We start from the raw sequence: 15808 nt of genomic DNA, 5'->3' as shown, positions 1-15808 counted from the left end.
AGCTCAGATAACTCCTGCTAGCTCTTTGTATTATGCTTTTGCGCAGCATAAAAGGTATATTATAGACTGGAAGTAAAATACCAATTGTATTCCCTTTACCTCCAAATACAAGAAGAAAGTAGAGCTACTTGGGCTTATCTAAACCACTTCACATCATTGGATTTCTCATCCAAAATATGTTGTATGGGTTCTACAAACTAGTTCTATGCAGACACAGCTGCAATTAAGTCTCCAAACAGGAAGTCAGAATCCACCAAAATCAATGCACAAAGCAGATGTTTAGAGTTGGCTTTTCAGATGCTCGTTGCTAAGTGTTGACACAATGACTGCAATATTTCTCCAGTTGCAATCTGCATTTCTCTCCTACCGTACTCTCCATGACATGAAAACATAAGAATGGCCATACTGGGTCAGTGCAAAGGTCCATCTAGACTAAAATGCTGTCTTCCAACAGTGGCCAATGCCAGGTGCCCCAGAGGGAATGAACTGAACAGGCAATCATCAAGTGATCCATCCTCTGTTCCCATTCCCAGCTTCTGGCAAACAGAGGCTAGGGACACCATCCCTGATCATCCTGGCAAATAGCCATTGATGAATTTATCTAGTTCTTTTTTGAACCCCTGTTATAGTCTTGGCCTTCACAACATCCTCTGGAGTTCCACAGGTTGACTGTGCATTGTGTGAAGAAATACTTCCTTTTGTTTGTTTTAAACCTGCTGCCTATTAATTTCATTTGGTGACCCCTAGTTCTTGCATTATGAGAAGTAGTAAACAATGCTTCCTTATCTACTTTTTACACACCAGTTATGATTTAATAGACCTCAATCATATCCCCCCTTACTTGTCTCTCTTCCAAGCTCAAAAGTCCCAGTCTTATTAATCTGTCCTCATATGGAAGTCATTCATACCTCTAATTATTTTTGTTTCTCTTTTCTGAACCTTTTCCAATTCCAATATATCTTTTTTTGAGATGGGGCGACCACATCTGTACGTGGTATTCATGATGTAGGCATACCATGGATTTATATAGAGGAAATATGATATTTTTGTCTTACTATCTATTCCTTTCTTAATAATTCCCAACATTCTGTTTGCTCTTTTGACTGCCACTGCACATTTGAGTGGATGTTTTCACAGAATAATGATCCAAGATCTCTTTCTTGAGGGGTAACAGATAATTTAGACCCCATAATTTTATATGTATAGTTGGGATTATGTTTTCCAATGTGTATTACTTAACATTTATCAAGATTGAATTTCATCTGCCATTTTGTTGCCCGGTCACCCAGTTTTGAGACATCCTTTTGCAGCTCTTCGCAGTCTGCCTGGGACTTCACAGTCTTCAGTAGTTTTGTATCATTTTCAAATTTTGCCACCTCACTGTTTACCCCTTTTTCCAGATCATTTATGAATATGTCGAATAGGACTGGTCCGAGTACAGACCCCGGGGGGACAACACTATTTACCACTCTTCATTCTGAAAACTGACCATTTATTCCTACCCTTTGTTTCCTATCTTTTAACCGGTTACCAATCTATAAGGGGACCTTTCTTCTTACCCATGACAGCTTTCTTTGCTTAAGAGCCTTTAGTGAGGGACCTTGTCAAAGGGTTTCTCAAAATCTAAGTACACTATATCCACTGGATTTCCCCCTTGTCCACATGTTTGTTGACCCCCTCAAAGAATTCTCGTAGATTGGGGAGGCATGATTTCCCTTTACAGAAACCATGTTGACTCTTCCCCAACAAATTATATTCATCATGTGTCTGACAGTTTTGTTCTTTACTATAGTTTCAACCAGTTTGCCCAGAACTGAAGTCAGGCTTACCCACCTGTAATTGCTGAGATCACCTCTGGAGCCCTTTTTAAAAATTTATATCACATTAGCTATCCTCCAGTCGTTTGGTACAGAACCTGATTTAAATGACAGATTACCGATTACAGTTAGTAATTCTGCAATTTCACATTTGCGTTCCTTCAGAACTCTTGGGTGAATACCATTTGGTCCTGGTGACATTACTGTTTGTTCCAAAACCTCCTCTAATGATACCTCAATCTGATACAGTTCCTCAGATTTGTCACGTAAAAAGAATGGCTCCGGTTTGGGAATCTCCCTCACGTCCTCAGACGTGATGACTGATGCAAAGAATTCATTTAGTTTCTCTGCAATGGCCTTATCATCCTTGAGCGCTCCTTTAGCATCTCAATCGTCCAGTGACCTCACTGGTTGTTTAGCAGGATTCCTGTTTCTGATATACTTAAAAAAATGTTTGCTATTACTTTCTGATTCTTTGGCTAGCTGTCCTTCAAATTCTTTGTTGCCCTTCCTGATTATATTTTTACACTTCATTTGCCAGAATGTATATTCCTTTCTATTTTCCTCACTCAGATTTAACTTCCACTTTTTAAAGCATACCTTTTTGCCTCTCACTGCTTCTTTTATTTTGTTATTTAGCCACAGTAGCACTTTTTTTGTTCTCTTACTACATTTTACATCTGATACATTTCTAGTAACACCAACAAGGAAAGGTGGAGGTCATTGTTCATTAATGGCAAAATAAGCACAATAGTCACTCGGGGCCGGGGGAGGGGAAAGGCTTGTAGATACACTGGTAATGTGAAAATGGTTTGAGGCATTCTGCAGGTAGAAGCTGTGAGGTGGATGTGGGCACCAGTGGCACTTACTATGCTTGAAAAAGGATGAGACGTTCTCCCTGCAGTGACAATCTCCAAATACAAGCAGGTGCACTGAGGGGTAAGGCATAGGCCACTCTCTCATCCACATGTCTGTTTTGGAGTGCAAAGCACTATTGAACGCACTAACTAACCACTACGTGCTCAGGGAGCACTAATACCAGCATTCTGCTCGCCTCCTGTGTGGTGCATTGTAATGAAGAAGGTCCTGGAGCTCCTCTCTAGTGCACCCTTAAGCTATGCAGGGATCTGTAGTGTTCCATAAGGATCACATCCTCCCCGTGTTACTGCAGTCACAGAGGGTCCATTTACAATGAATGTGGTGCAGTTCTGTAACACAAGTGGAGACAGGATTTGAATTGGCTAGACAGAGTGTTCACAACACTTTGTGTGACAAGGAGTTTTGCCCAATAAAAACTCCCTGCATTCTAGGGGGAAGAGGCAGGCATAACAGATATATGGATCCCATCCTCTCTTCAGTGGTAGAGGCTATATAACCTCAGGTTTGTGGTAATGGTTATAGATCATCCTGAGGGTAAGGGTTCATTCCCCTGTAATATCTCTGCAAAGCCCAGCCCAGTATGGAGACTACACTACAGGTCTACACTACAGCCAGGATCGACGTTCTGAGATCAATCCACCAGCGGTCGAGTTAGCGGGTCTAGTGAAGACCCACCAAATCAACAGCAGATCACTCTCCAGTTGACCCCTGTACTCTACCCCAATGAGAAGAGTAAGGTAAGTCAATGGGAGAGCTTCTGACCGCCCCATGGTGGAGACCCCATGGTAACGTCGACTCCAGCTACATTATTCACATAGCTGGAGTTTCATAGCATAGGTCAACTTACCACAGTAGCGTAGACATAGCCTTAGTACTATCTTGAGGCTTTGCCCCATGTGAGTAGTTATAATCCATGCAACTTGTAACTTTTATATCTATATAGAGAATATATGTGCATGTTAATGAACTTTTTCTGAAATCTTCAAAAATAGTTTCCATTCTCTTTTTTGAAAACTTGAAAATGTCTTTGTTAAAATATGAAGGGCACATGCATTGGGGTTTGTTTCCCATTAAAAATAAGGGGAAAATTGATGATGTAATATGGCAGACTATGTTAAGATTATTTATTTGAGTTCATCCCAGTTCTTTCAGTTCTCAGTGTGACTTCTGTTTAATGCCTACACAGAACAATCAAAACTGGTTTAGTTTACAGAACGAGCACATTCAGAGTTTTATCTTTCCTCAATAAACAGATTTAACTAGAGCTGGGTTGTACATTGATTGATGGAAGCCATAATAATTTCTTTTACCTAAGTCAAACACTCTCACTCAACCACTTCTGCATAGCACAACACTCTGCAGTTTTCACAGCTTTCTGATCATCTTTTTTTTTTAACATAAATAAAATTGTTTCCAGGATCCAACAGCTGGTGCTTGCTGGCTGAAGGAATGAACAGGAAGACAATGTGTTCACAGGATTACAGAACAGGCTGAGAGAGAGAATTTATGCAGAGTTTTTTATAAGCTTAGTGAGGTAAAAAATAGATTGGGGTGCAGAGAGGAAATAATGTGTCAGTCAAAGCTAAGCTTACAGACATAAGCTTCCATAACACAAGAGCAGTCATGTGCTGGCTTGGCTCTTGTAACTTCAACAGTTACCTCCAAGTTTGGGTGGAACCCCTGGCAGATGTTTTCATGAGATCTTACTCTTAAGTGACTTTTACTACAAGTCTGTCTTTTAAAACCTGCAGCTGAGGCAAGAACACAGCAGCAGTTTCATAGACCATCTGGAAGGCATGAGAGATGGTGGAATGCCTTCAGGGATGACTCCTAAAGATGGAGCGAATCCTCCAGCTAACTTGACCATTATAGTTTTCTTATGAAATCTTAGATTTTGGTCTCCCTGCACTTTTATAGCTTCATCTTAATACAACAAGCATCTGTGTGGCATTTGTGAATCACTGAATGTCTCTGCAATGTTTGTCTGTGATTGGCAGATTATATGCTTATAACTTGTAGTGTCATAATAATAGTGTCTAGCAAGTTAGGCTTGAAACTGCAATCACATTCTTTTAATCCTTATACATGGATGTTTTGGTGAAATGGCTGCTGCCATCCTCCCCTTCCTCGGTAATTTGATTTATAACTAAGGAGTTGCTGTCTGAAATGACTAAGACAGACAAGGTTTTACAAGCAAAATTACAATGAAAAACACTATTGGTAATACTATGCAAATATATGCAAATTGCGAGAAAAGCAGCAGTGCTACTATGTTAACTAGTACCTTAGAAAGAATGTCTGTTATATTTGTGACGCACAATAATTAAAGAACCTGGTCTATTGATTTCACAGTATCTATTTCATTATTTTACTTTGAGCATATTTTTAGTTGCTTCCAAGGTAACTTTGACCACTGCCATCAACATCATTCACATGGACAATGGCATGAAATAGGGCTGCCTTTTCTCTTTGTTGTTGTTTGGCATTGCCATAGACTAAATAATGAAGACCTATTAGCAACACAAACAGTAATATAGCATGGGTAGATAGCAAATGCCTAGAAGATCTAAATTTCATTGATGATGATGTGCTACTGAGCAACACCCCTGCAAAGTTACAAACAAAGACAACCTGGCAAAAACAGCAGGCCAAGCAGGGCTCAAAATTAGTTATGTCAAAAGAAACATCTTTGTAACCCTGATATGAAGTAGTAACATCACATTAGAAGGCAACAATATCAAGAAAGTAGAACAGTTCTCTTACCTGGGCAGCACCCTCTTGGCCAACAGAGACCTCAAGAAGGAAGTGAGATCAAGGATATAAAGGCACACACAGCATGTAATGAATTCAGCAATCAAAGATATACAGCAAAAGAATAAAATTGATAATTTTCAATTAAACTGTAATCTCTGTGCTAGCATATGTCTGGAGAGCCACCAAAATATTAGATGCCCTCAAAAATAAGTGTTGAGGAAAGATTCTGGGCATTGGTTAAAAGACTTCATCACCAACAAAGAGATCAGAGAAATTGACAAAAACACTTCATTTCCAGAGAATCAGACAGAAGCACTAGACATATTTGCAGCATGTATCCTGAATGTCAATACACAGAGTCTCACACATGAAGCTGTCAAGTGAAATCAACTGCTATGAAGCAACAAGAGCACCACAGAGAAACCTTAAGAAGAATCCTTAGCAGAGAGGGCAGAATAGTCTATCTCAAAACCATAGAGCAGATGGAAGCAGCTCCAAATGTCAGAGAGTGGGACGGAAGAGACTAGTTTTGTTCCTGTGTGCTAACACTGGCATAGGAAGGAAGTAAAGTAAAGACAGTATTAAAGAAGAAAAAACAGACTGAAAGGGTCAGTTATCAAATGTAAAGGGACAACAATCTTCTACCTCTGTTAGTTAGAACCACATGAACAGCTAGCAGTCCAGGTCATAATGATCTTATAGGTCATACTGAATGCCTAGTTGAGATTCACTTTCTCTAGAGCACAACATTTATTTAATAGTATCATCATTATGTTAGACACTCACTTCATCTGTACTTTGGTGGGTTGTAGGCTAGACAAAACACCGAAACTAGTTTGTGTGCACAAAATGAATGAGCAACAAATACTCCAGTTGCTTTATTGTTAAATGACAGTTGAGAAATAACAGATCACCCAATTTTCCAAGACTATCTCCTTAACAGCCCACTCCTATCAACATATTTAGATATTTGTGGCAGGTTAATGGAGGCCATTTTCACCTGGCAACTTCATCAATCCTTAGCAACAGTATATATGCATACCCACTGCTGATGTAATTTTTAGTTTCTGGTAACACAAAGCCAAAAATGGAAGATCAAACTATAAAAACTTTTGGATAGAATGTGTCAGGCATATTCAGATAGTGTTTTGCCTTAGCAGCTGTCTCATTTCATTCCCTAGCAACTCTCAATACAAGTTTCATCGTATTTTCCAGCTCAAAATTACCTCTCGTGAACTAGGAAGATTCCCTTGTTATGTTTAACACAATACATCTTTTTTCAACGCTGTAGTTTAAGACAAACAGTACAGCTCAGTACTCCATAGTAGTAATTTAAATAAATGGGAGAATATCATGACTTAAGAGTTTTTAAAAGTTAGAATGTCAGATCCTATTTTTTAGGGCAGCAGTGTCTCTTGTGCACATTGTTGTTTTCAGTGTTGCTATGGCTGTGTTGGTCCCATGATATGGGAGAGACAAGGTGAGTGAGATAATATCTTTTATTGGATGAACTTCTATTGGTGAGAAAGACAAAGTGACCTGAAGAATAGCTCTGCAAAGTTCAAAAGCTTGTCTCTCTTTTACATGTGAGCTAGTTAAGACAACTTGAATTAGATTCTTTCCTCTAATACATACATAAATATAACCCACATTGATTTCACTAAGAGAGAGGCACAATTTAGCCTTCAGAATTTGCTTCTTTTTATTTACATATTACTCTCTTAGGGCCAGATCCTGTGAGGGGCAACTTGCACACTTCCAGTGGGGCAAAGCTGCCCTAAAATCAGTTTAATCAGGCATAGGGAGGAATCCCTTTGTGTAGGAAATTTCTTGGAGAGGAAAGCCTCTATAGCTATTCCTTTGCCACTCTCGTCTCCTCACCCATACTCCTTCTGCCTGCTGTGGTAGGAGTTGTAGTCAAGGTTAAGGGGGCACAGCCAGGGAGGCCCTATGCTTCCATGATGCAAGCTGACAGAGCAGCCCTTTGGGGTTGTGGGCAGCCAACACAAATTACCACAGCATTCATGTAGTCGAGGTGGGTACTCAGTGTGTCAGGACTACACTGGAGCCCTTTCCACACTTTGTCATCACCTGGTACAACCTGGTGTTCCACTGGAATCTAGCCAAACAGCTCCAGATTTTGGAATTTATTTTTTCTATTAAAAAAATCCCTCAGAAATCTCAATTAAAAACTATTTAAAATACTCTTATAAAGAGTCTTGTATGAAAGTGGGTATGAGAGAGAGGTGCTTTACAGATAAATATATGAACAAGAACTCTAAAGAGATAATATACACATGAATTATAGGTCAGGGGATGAAAAGAGCAAACACCTAATTGCTTGAGCAGTGACATTTAACACCTGCCTTGTCAGTTTCATATTTGACTTTGTGTTTTGTTTTGTTTCTTGGTCATCATCTGTTTCCTTAACACTGTTAATGTGTATGCACAAAGGGAGGTGGTTAAGGTTGTGTTTTGAAGTTTAACTTTGGCATATCTTCAGTTGTTAGTGATTAATTCACTCTATGCAACCTTTAATGTTCTTTTAACGGGAAACCAGTGATGTGTGTGTGCGCATGCACACACATTAGAGAGAGAAACTGTGCACTACAGGTTAGAGCTGGATGAATAACTGATCTTTTGATTCAGAAGCAGTTAAAAATGGGGGAAGGGTTGGGCTGTTGGGTAGACCCCAAATCCGAAAGTTTGGGGAATTTTCTGGGAATCGAAAGTCCCTTTTGTGTCTGTTCCAGAAAGGTCATTCAAAATTGGATTTGTCACGTCCTCCAACTGAGTGCCCTAATGACCAGCTTAAAAGTTATGAGTGAGGGAAGCGACACCACCATCACCTCCTGCTCTGGCCATATTGTGAATGGTTGAAATTATTCATGTCAAATTGGTGAGTTTAGGGTTGACCAAAACTGCATTATTTTCTGAATAGACTATTCTCCCAGAAAAGTTCACCCAGCTCTACTGGAAATGGACCTGAAACAAAACCAAGTATCTGAAAACCACAAAATTTAGGAAAAGTTCATATCCCAATCCAGACTTTGTGACTTGGACTTATTCCACTACACACATGCACACTCACGCTCCCTCCCTCTTAAAAGGCTAATGTTTGTCTCTTTTTGAAATACTATATAAAATTATCATTTATATTGCATATACAAATAAAAAGGGGATACACATTATTTTCTGTACCTGCCATCATTTATACATATCCTTTCTGCATCATCACCCAAACACAAAGGACATTGCTTATTGCTATCATGGGTGTGCTTTGAAATGTCTCCATTTTCTACCCAGTCATTTCTACTTGACTAGACTCATTTTCAGTTTATTAAAAACAAGGTCCTCTTAATCATGATATAGTCTCATAAAAACAATAAGTAGCAGCACTAAAATCTTCTAAATTATTTTTTAATTAAAAGTGGCATGATAGTTTGAATAAGAACATATATCACAACCTAGGGTGATATACATGACTTACTTTTATTAGTATTAGCGTACTTCAGCTTCTCATATTTCCGCATCCTATGAGTCTTACTCTATTCCCATTAAGAAAATGTGAGTTATGCTGTTCACAATAACGGAAAGCGGCTCAAACCCTAAATTAGGAAAATAAATGATGTATCTCATTCCAAAATGTGATTTCATATGTAATAATATAGCACATCTCTCTCTTTTTGTGTGTGTGTACACACACACATCTCCTATGCTAGAACCGTAATTATCAAAATGTCCAGGTGACATCTAAAAACTTTGGATAATCAGGAGAGCCAGCCAATATATTCTGAAATCAGCCCTCAGGGTTTCCTGAAAAAAATAATAGATTTCAAAGCCTGCTGGCTCAAACCCTAAATTAGGAAAATAAATTATGTATCTCATTCCAAAATGTGATTTCATATGTAATAATATAGCACATCTCTCTCTTTTTGTGTGTGTGTACACACACACATCTCCTATGCTAGAACCGTAATTATCAAAATGTCCAGGTGACATCTAAAAACTTTGGATAATCAGGAGAGCCAGCCAATATATTCTGAAATCAGCCCTCAGGGTTTCCTGAAAAAAATAATAGATTTCAAAGCCTGCTGGCCAGCTCCTGTCACTATAAACCTCCTTCCGCATTCTCTGTATTCTATCATTGTATTCAACTTAGGTTCTGAGGACACAGACAGTAATTTTTGCTTAGCTCTTTTGCAACGGTGCTCAAGGAACAGGGAATTTCACAATCCCCTTATCCCACTGGACAACCATTCAGAGTTAGAGCATTTTCTAGTGTCAAGAGAAAGTAAGTTAAACAGCGATATACTGAAGGAAATAAGTGATGTTCTAGATCATTGCTACATTGGTTTTTGAGGAATGGGCAATTTCCTAAGGACTGGAAATGGCAAACATACTGTAGTACTATTATACAGAAAATAATTGAGACATGGTATTCAAACTGTAGTCTATTTGTTTCTTTTGGGGAAAAATTTGAAACAATATTAGATGAAACATGATTTATCACTTTAGGGAAAACAATTGGGTACAGTTTTTAGGCTTTAATAAGGGAGAAAAAGGAAAGATACCATTTGGGATGGAGACTTCCACCATAGATCTATGATAGTAAACTCTTGCTTATTTAACTATTTTTGTTCATTAAGAGCTCAAGCCAAAGCCCACTTGAATCTAATGGGAGTCTTCCATTAAATTCAACAGGTTTTGGAACAGGCCATATCATTGCCATCACAGAAGGAGGAAATGACATTGGATCTTACAGGTTTAGATTTTCAAAAAGCATTTAATGAGTTTTCATAAGAAAGATGAAGGGTTGAGTTGTAATATCATCATCATTATAACCGTTTGGTTAGAGAAGAGGATTAAAAACAGGGTGCACATTTTTGGGGTTTTTTTCTTCATTTTTTCCCCTTTAGCTGGAAGGGGGCAGGCAGTAGATGGTTCTGGGGATCTCTCTTGATGAGGTACAGATCTGGATGAGGATCATTACATTGGAAGTAAGACACAGAATGGCTAACACTATAACTAGATCCAGAGGGATACAGATCTCTTAGGAGACTGGACCAAGAAATGGAAATACAATCTGATATGAAAAAATGGAAAGTAATACGTTTGGGAAAAATGAAGAGGAATAGGGAGCACAGACTAAATGGAACAGTCTTGTCACGCTCCCCAGTAAAGTTATTAGTTGCAGTGAAACAAACGCAGAAACTAAGTGCTGTAATGTGACACAGTGAGAGATGAAAGCAAAATAAAGAGGGGAGATTTTTAGGATTTATATGTCACTGATCAAGCCTCAGCTACACTAAGATCAATTTTAGATACTTTTTGCTGAAGAGGATATTATTATTCTTAATCATTCAAAGTGCATCGTAAGGGTAAAATTCACCGCAGCAGAGAGAGCTATCACAAAGCCTATCCTGAGGACTTCAGCCAGAATCTTCTAAATACTCATGCCAGTCCTTAACTTTACACATTTAAGGAGCCCCATTGAGGTCAGCCTGCTGATGTGCATGATGTTAAGAATGTTCATAAATATTTCCAGGACTGAAATGTTGAGTGGCAAGTTAGTGGTGCATAGACCTCGTGTTGGCCCTCGGCGTGTGGTGAATTTCATCTTAAGTGAACAATGTGCTTTGCAGAAATATAAAAAGTTCTCTGACCCAGCTATTTTGAAATCTAAGGGCCCAATTCTGCAGTCCTTCATTCTGACTTGGTCAAAATTGCCCACTGAAAATCAGTGGGCCCAATTCAGATCTATATTAAGCAGGTACAATTCTATTGAAGTTAATGGAGCTGCAGCCGGTTATGGCTAGGACTGAATTTGGCCCTTTGTCTTGTAATAGGAATTTTTGCCTCAGTAAACTGTATGATTGGACCATAACAAACATGACTATAATATAAGCAAGAAACATCAAATGAAAAAATGGGAGCAGAGTGGCTCAGGGATGAGGTCCTCACTGAAAGGCTGCGTGAAAGCAGTGTATGTTCAGAGAAGGCAGGTCACTTGGTGTTAAGGAAGAGGGAAGCTGTTCCAAAAACAAGATTGAGTAGGAAGAAGGAGACTGTGTGGGAGCTTTAAAGAGAGAGGACTGGGTGGAAGTGAAGCAGACATGACTACAGCGTAAAATAAGTACAATGACTCCAGGATTTTTAGAATGATGGGTGTTGGTGAGTAGAGAGGAGGATAAATATGCATGAAGGGGAGAGAAATACTCGAGAATATCCAGAAAACAAATTAGATCATGTTACTTTTATTGAAAGAACATACGCCAAAATATGCATTAAAGGAGAAAATCTTGACCCATTCTCTACCGCTGCAGACGTCCCCAAGGGCAGCAGAAGTTAGAAAATTAGATACTTACAGTGGCAGGCACTATAGAGGATACAGCTGTGCAGGAAGCAGTGCAAAATTTTTTACCCATTTTATCTAAAGAAAGATCATTCTTGATTTATATTGATAAATGTTTAGCTTCTGAGTATAATAAATATTGTATCCACAGCCAGCCCATTAAATATTTTATTTGAGCAACAGCAGCTTCTTTTCATATTTAATTTATTTTTCTAAAAATATCACTGTCAGTTTAATTTCTCTTTTGGTCGTTGTGGAAATACCTACCCCAAATTAGGCTGCAGCTAATTCATGACTATTTCATGCCTCTGATCCTGTGAGCAGGACTTCAGTGGGACTATTTACATGAGTAAAATTACTCAGGCATGTAAATTCTTTCAGGGTCAGACCCTTAGCTTTTTCCCTGAAGACTTACTAGTGAGGCAGATGTGGACACATAGTGTTGAAAGGAACAGCTAGAGCAGTAATATGTTCACAAACTCCCAATTGTTTTGTAGTTAAATAGAAATTATTATTATTTATTACTTATTACAGTAGTGCAGTTGGGAAATGAGGGGAAACAGCAGTGAAATCAAAAGCCACATTACCATATGCTGAACAGATAATATGCAAAATTTCTCAGAAATGGTGTTTAATTTTGTGTCCCTTCATTTTTATATGAATTCACAACTCAAATGTTTTTTGTGAAAATTTCCCCTAAGACAAGCACTTTTTAAGTGGTCTCTTTTCAAGAAAAATGTACATATTTTAATGCACTCAATGCTGGGGTGCACTCTCCTCTTCCTGGGCTGCCTCCCCTCCTGGATGGCAGCTACCAGTCCTGCTGGCTTCCTGGGGTGGAGTGATGTTCCTGATCTCTTTAGGCCTCTGGTCCTCTGCTGCTGCTGCAGAAACAGCTCCTTGGACCTGTCCCTCCTGAGCATCCCCCTCCCATTTCTCCTTCTGCTCCTACCAGCCCTCATTCTGAATGAGAAATGACTGGCTGTGGCAGTGACTCTTCCTGCTGCTGCTAATCCCCCTGATTGGCCAGTGCTGCTGATGGGGTCACGAAAGAGGTAAACTGATAGCAGGCTCAGAATGGTCCCATTAAGGCATACCCATGTTCCCAATCTCTAAGCAGTGCTCCAGTAGCAGAAAATGCACTGGAGAGGAGAATGTAACTGTAGAAACAAGCCATAGCCTCCCTTGCTTTGGGTGATGGGCAGGGTAGCCTGATCCAAGGGTAATCAAGAAGGGGTTTTTGCCAGGGAATGCCCTGCTTCTCTTTGCAGTAATTTCTTCCCCTGGAGTTTTTGTGGAGCCCCTGACAGGAGTTACACTGTTGTCAACTCTTACAATTTTACTGTGAGTCTCATGATATTTGGTGTTTGTCTTAAAGCCCCAGTTCCTGAAGTCTAGTCATTACATGAGAATCTCAATACCAAAGACCACATCTTACTAACCCTCATGGTTTCTGAGAAAAAACTTGAGAACATGACCCACGGGCACTCTAAAGGCTCAGAAACCAGAAATGGTTTCTGGGGGCGGGGGAGGAAAGAGAGAGCCTAAAATCTATTGTTTATTTTGAAAAAAAAATAAACCCTCACTATTTTAAAGCCAACCTCAAGACTTTTGGAGGCCTGACTCATATTTGAATGCTTGGGGTTTGCATTACTGGAGTTAAATCTGCTCTTGTTGGCAGAGTCTTGGAAGGAAGGAGGCGCTATTATAGAGTACTGCCTGTCCTACCTTGGACTCAGTCCTTGCAGTGTTACAAGTTACACCTCACTGCATCAGTTTTAGAGAGCCTTCCCCATGTGTTTAGTTAGCATGACATTCACGGTACTATTCAAATATTATTTACTGTTGACAGTTCAGTGTGTATTTGTGCCTTACAAAATTTGCAGGAAAAAAAAATTGGATTTGATTAATCAAAGGTGGTTCAGAACTGTGTAAGTTTCTGAGTGTACCACTAACGATCACAACTTACCTCTCTCTCTAGGGACATTTTAAGGTTGGCTGAGAAAATGTCAGTATTTTTGGCAAAAATGTGAGCACAAGAAATTTTTTCTATTAGTAAAATCTATTCATTGAAAAATTTCCAGCCAGCTCCAGTAGTTGCTCTATAATTAATACAATAATACAATACAATAATAATAAATTAATACAATAATATCTAAGCGCTTCTCATGTCCATTCCTCTGCTGAAAAGTTTAGATCAATGCTTTTGTATTTCTTTTCTTTGTAATGTTTTTGTTTTAAAGGAGACCAATTTTAAAGATTGTAGCTACTGTCACAAAAGTTTAAGTTGAAGGAACTTTGCCTCTGAATGTAGAGTCTGTCATCTGTAGTATACTTTGGAAATGAATACATTTGTTCAGTGAGAATGAAATGCACCTTTTTAATATTAATTTTTCTCTTAGAGCCTGATCCAAAGCCCATTGGAGTCAACAAGAGGCTTTGTATTAACTTCTGGGCACTGGATCTGGTCCTTAATGCTCAGGGCTATGTATACAGTCAGACCTGTATTTCCCAAAAGATCATAAAAGTTGTTGTTGATTGAGTCCAAAGAGTACACGGATTATCCTTACCTGCTAGCCTGGATTATGTAGTAATATGCATATAAAGCAGGTATCCTGTCTCTCTTCATAGACTAACATGTGAAAGGTGATGGTAATTAATTACAGAGGATTTTGTTTTCTCTTTTATATGTCAGATTTTGTTTTATTTGTAACCAAAATAGTTATCTTCTTTATATAAATGAATGAAAATACCTTTTCTTCTACTCACACTGTAAAAACATCAGTCAGTATCCTTTGCTGTTAGATACCGAATGACTAACATGTACTGCATATCCCAGGCAGCTGAGATTCAAGGTAAAATATAAAAATGCATTGTTGCTTGTTCTTGACATTCTTTTAGAAACTCTCTAATGGAAAATATATTAGGCATTTCCCAAAACTTGATCATTCTGTCTTTTATCCTTAGGTGAGAAGTCCGGTGGACATCAGCAGATTCTGAAGAAACCAAAGTAAGATTTTACATATGCTGTATTACAAAGTGTTTATGACAGGTTTTCTTAAGGGGAATATCACTAATTTTTGGCATGGATTTCTTGGTGTAAATCTAAAATTTGTCTTGTACTTGGCATCCTCTAGCAGTTGTTGGAAAGAGTATTATTTTTAAGATTCCTGTAGGTGGGAAACAGAGCACAGTATTTGGAATGGTGGCTTTTGCAGTGAAATCTTGTTCAAAGGAGTCTGGAGGGGCCAGGGGTGAGATCACAGTTTAGATTTTTTTCAGGCTTTTTGGAACAAAGGAGAAGAGTCTTAATCCCAAGGTGGGTTTGTCAGGTATGCTGCAAATTAAATGGAAATGTAGTTAGTAAGTAGAATAAGTAAACAAACAAACAAAAGGTTGCTTTTGAGCCTTTATAGCATTTCTGTTTGGTGTCAGATTCAGTAAACCAGCAAAACACTTCATGGGTTCTTGTAAACATGTATTCTGCATATCACACCTACTTGAAAGTTTACATGTAAATTCTTCCATTCTTTTAAAGACAATTCTGGATTTCAGTTGTGAAGAAATCTGATTATCAAACACTTTGGGCCTCATTCAACTCCCTTTCCTGTCTCTTTCCATTGACTTGAATAGGAATTGGATTAAGTCCCTAATGAGAATATATCCGATCACAGCAGCATGTTAAAACTAACCAGCAACTCAAATCAATGAAGTGAAGTATTAATTATTGTATGTGTACATCAATAGCTTTTAATCTGCAGTGCATGATATCTGTCTTACTTGGATTTACCTAAAAGGTGAACAGTGATTTACTGTTTGCCAGTCAGGCTACAAAATGTACAAGCCAGGCATATGGTGAAGGATGGTCTTTCAGTTGTTTGTTTCTATTTCTCTGTTAGGCCAGTAAGAATTATATTATTTAAAGTTTGTTTTTATATTTTATATTTCCTACATGTTGCAATAAATGGAAACTATAAAGTCAAAACTGGTGCCATATTTAGGT

General features: G+C 38.6%; 1 protein-coding gene across 48 annotated transcripts in view; it reads left to right on the top strand.

The window, feature by feature from the left end:
- PTPRD (protein tyrosine phosphatase receptor type D) overlaps positions 1-15808 on the top strand; it is a 1712576-nt gene that overhangs the window by 1037563 nt on the left and 659205 nt on the right. For all 48 annotated transcript variants that reach the window (XM_043515489.1, XM_043515496.1, XM_043515490.1 and 45 more), the window contains one exon: positions 14773-14815. The gene's annotated coding sequence lies outside the window, so the exon portion shown is untranslated. The remainder of the gene's footprint in view (positions 1-14772; positions 14816-15808) is intronic.

This window comes from Dermochelys coriacea, chromosome 5 (genome assembly GCF_009764565.3).
Source record: "Dermochelys coriacea isolate rDerCor1 chromosome 5, rDerCor1.pri.v4, whole genome shotgun sequence".
NCBI lineage: Eukaryota > Metazoa > Chordata > Testudines > Dermochelyidae > Dermochelys > Dermochelys coriacea.
The sequence above is the reverse complement of the archived record's forward strand: the minus strand, read 5'-3'. Positions and strand labels throughout refer to the sequence as shown.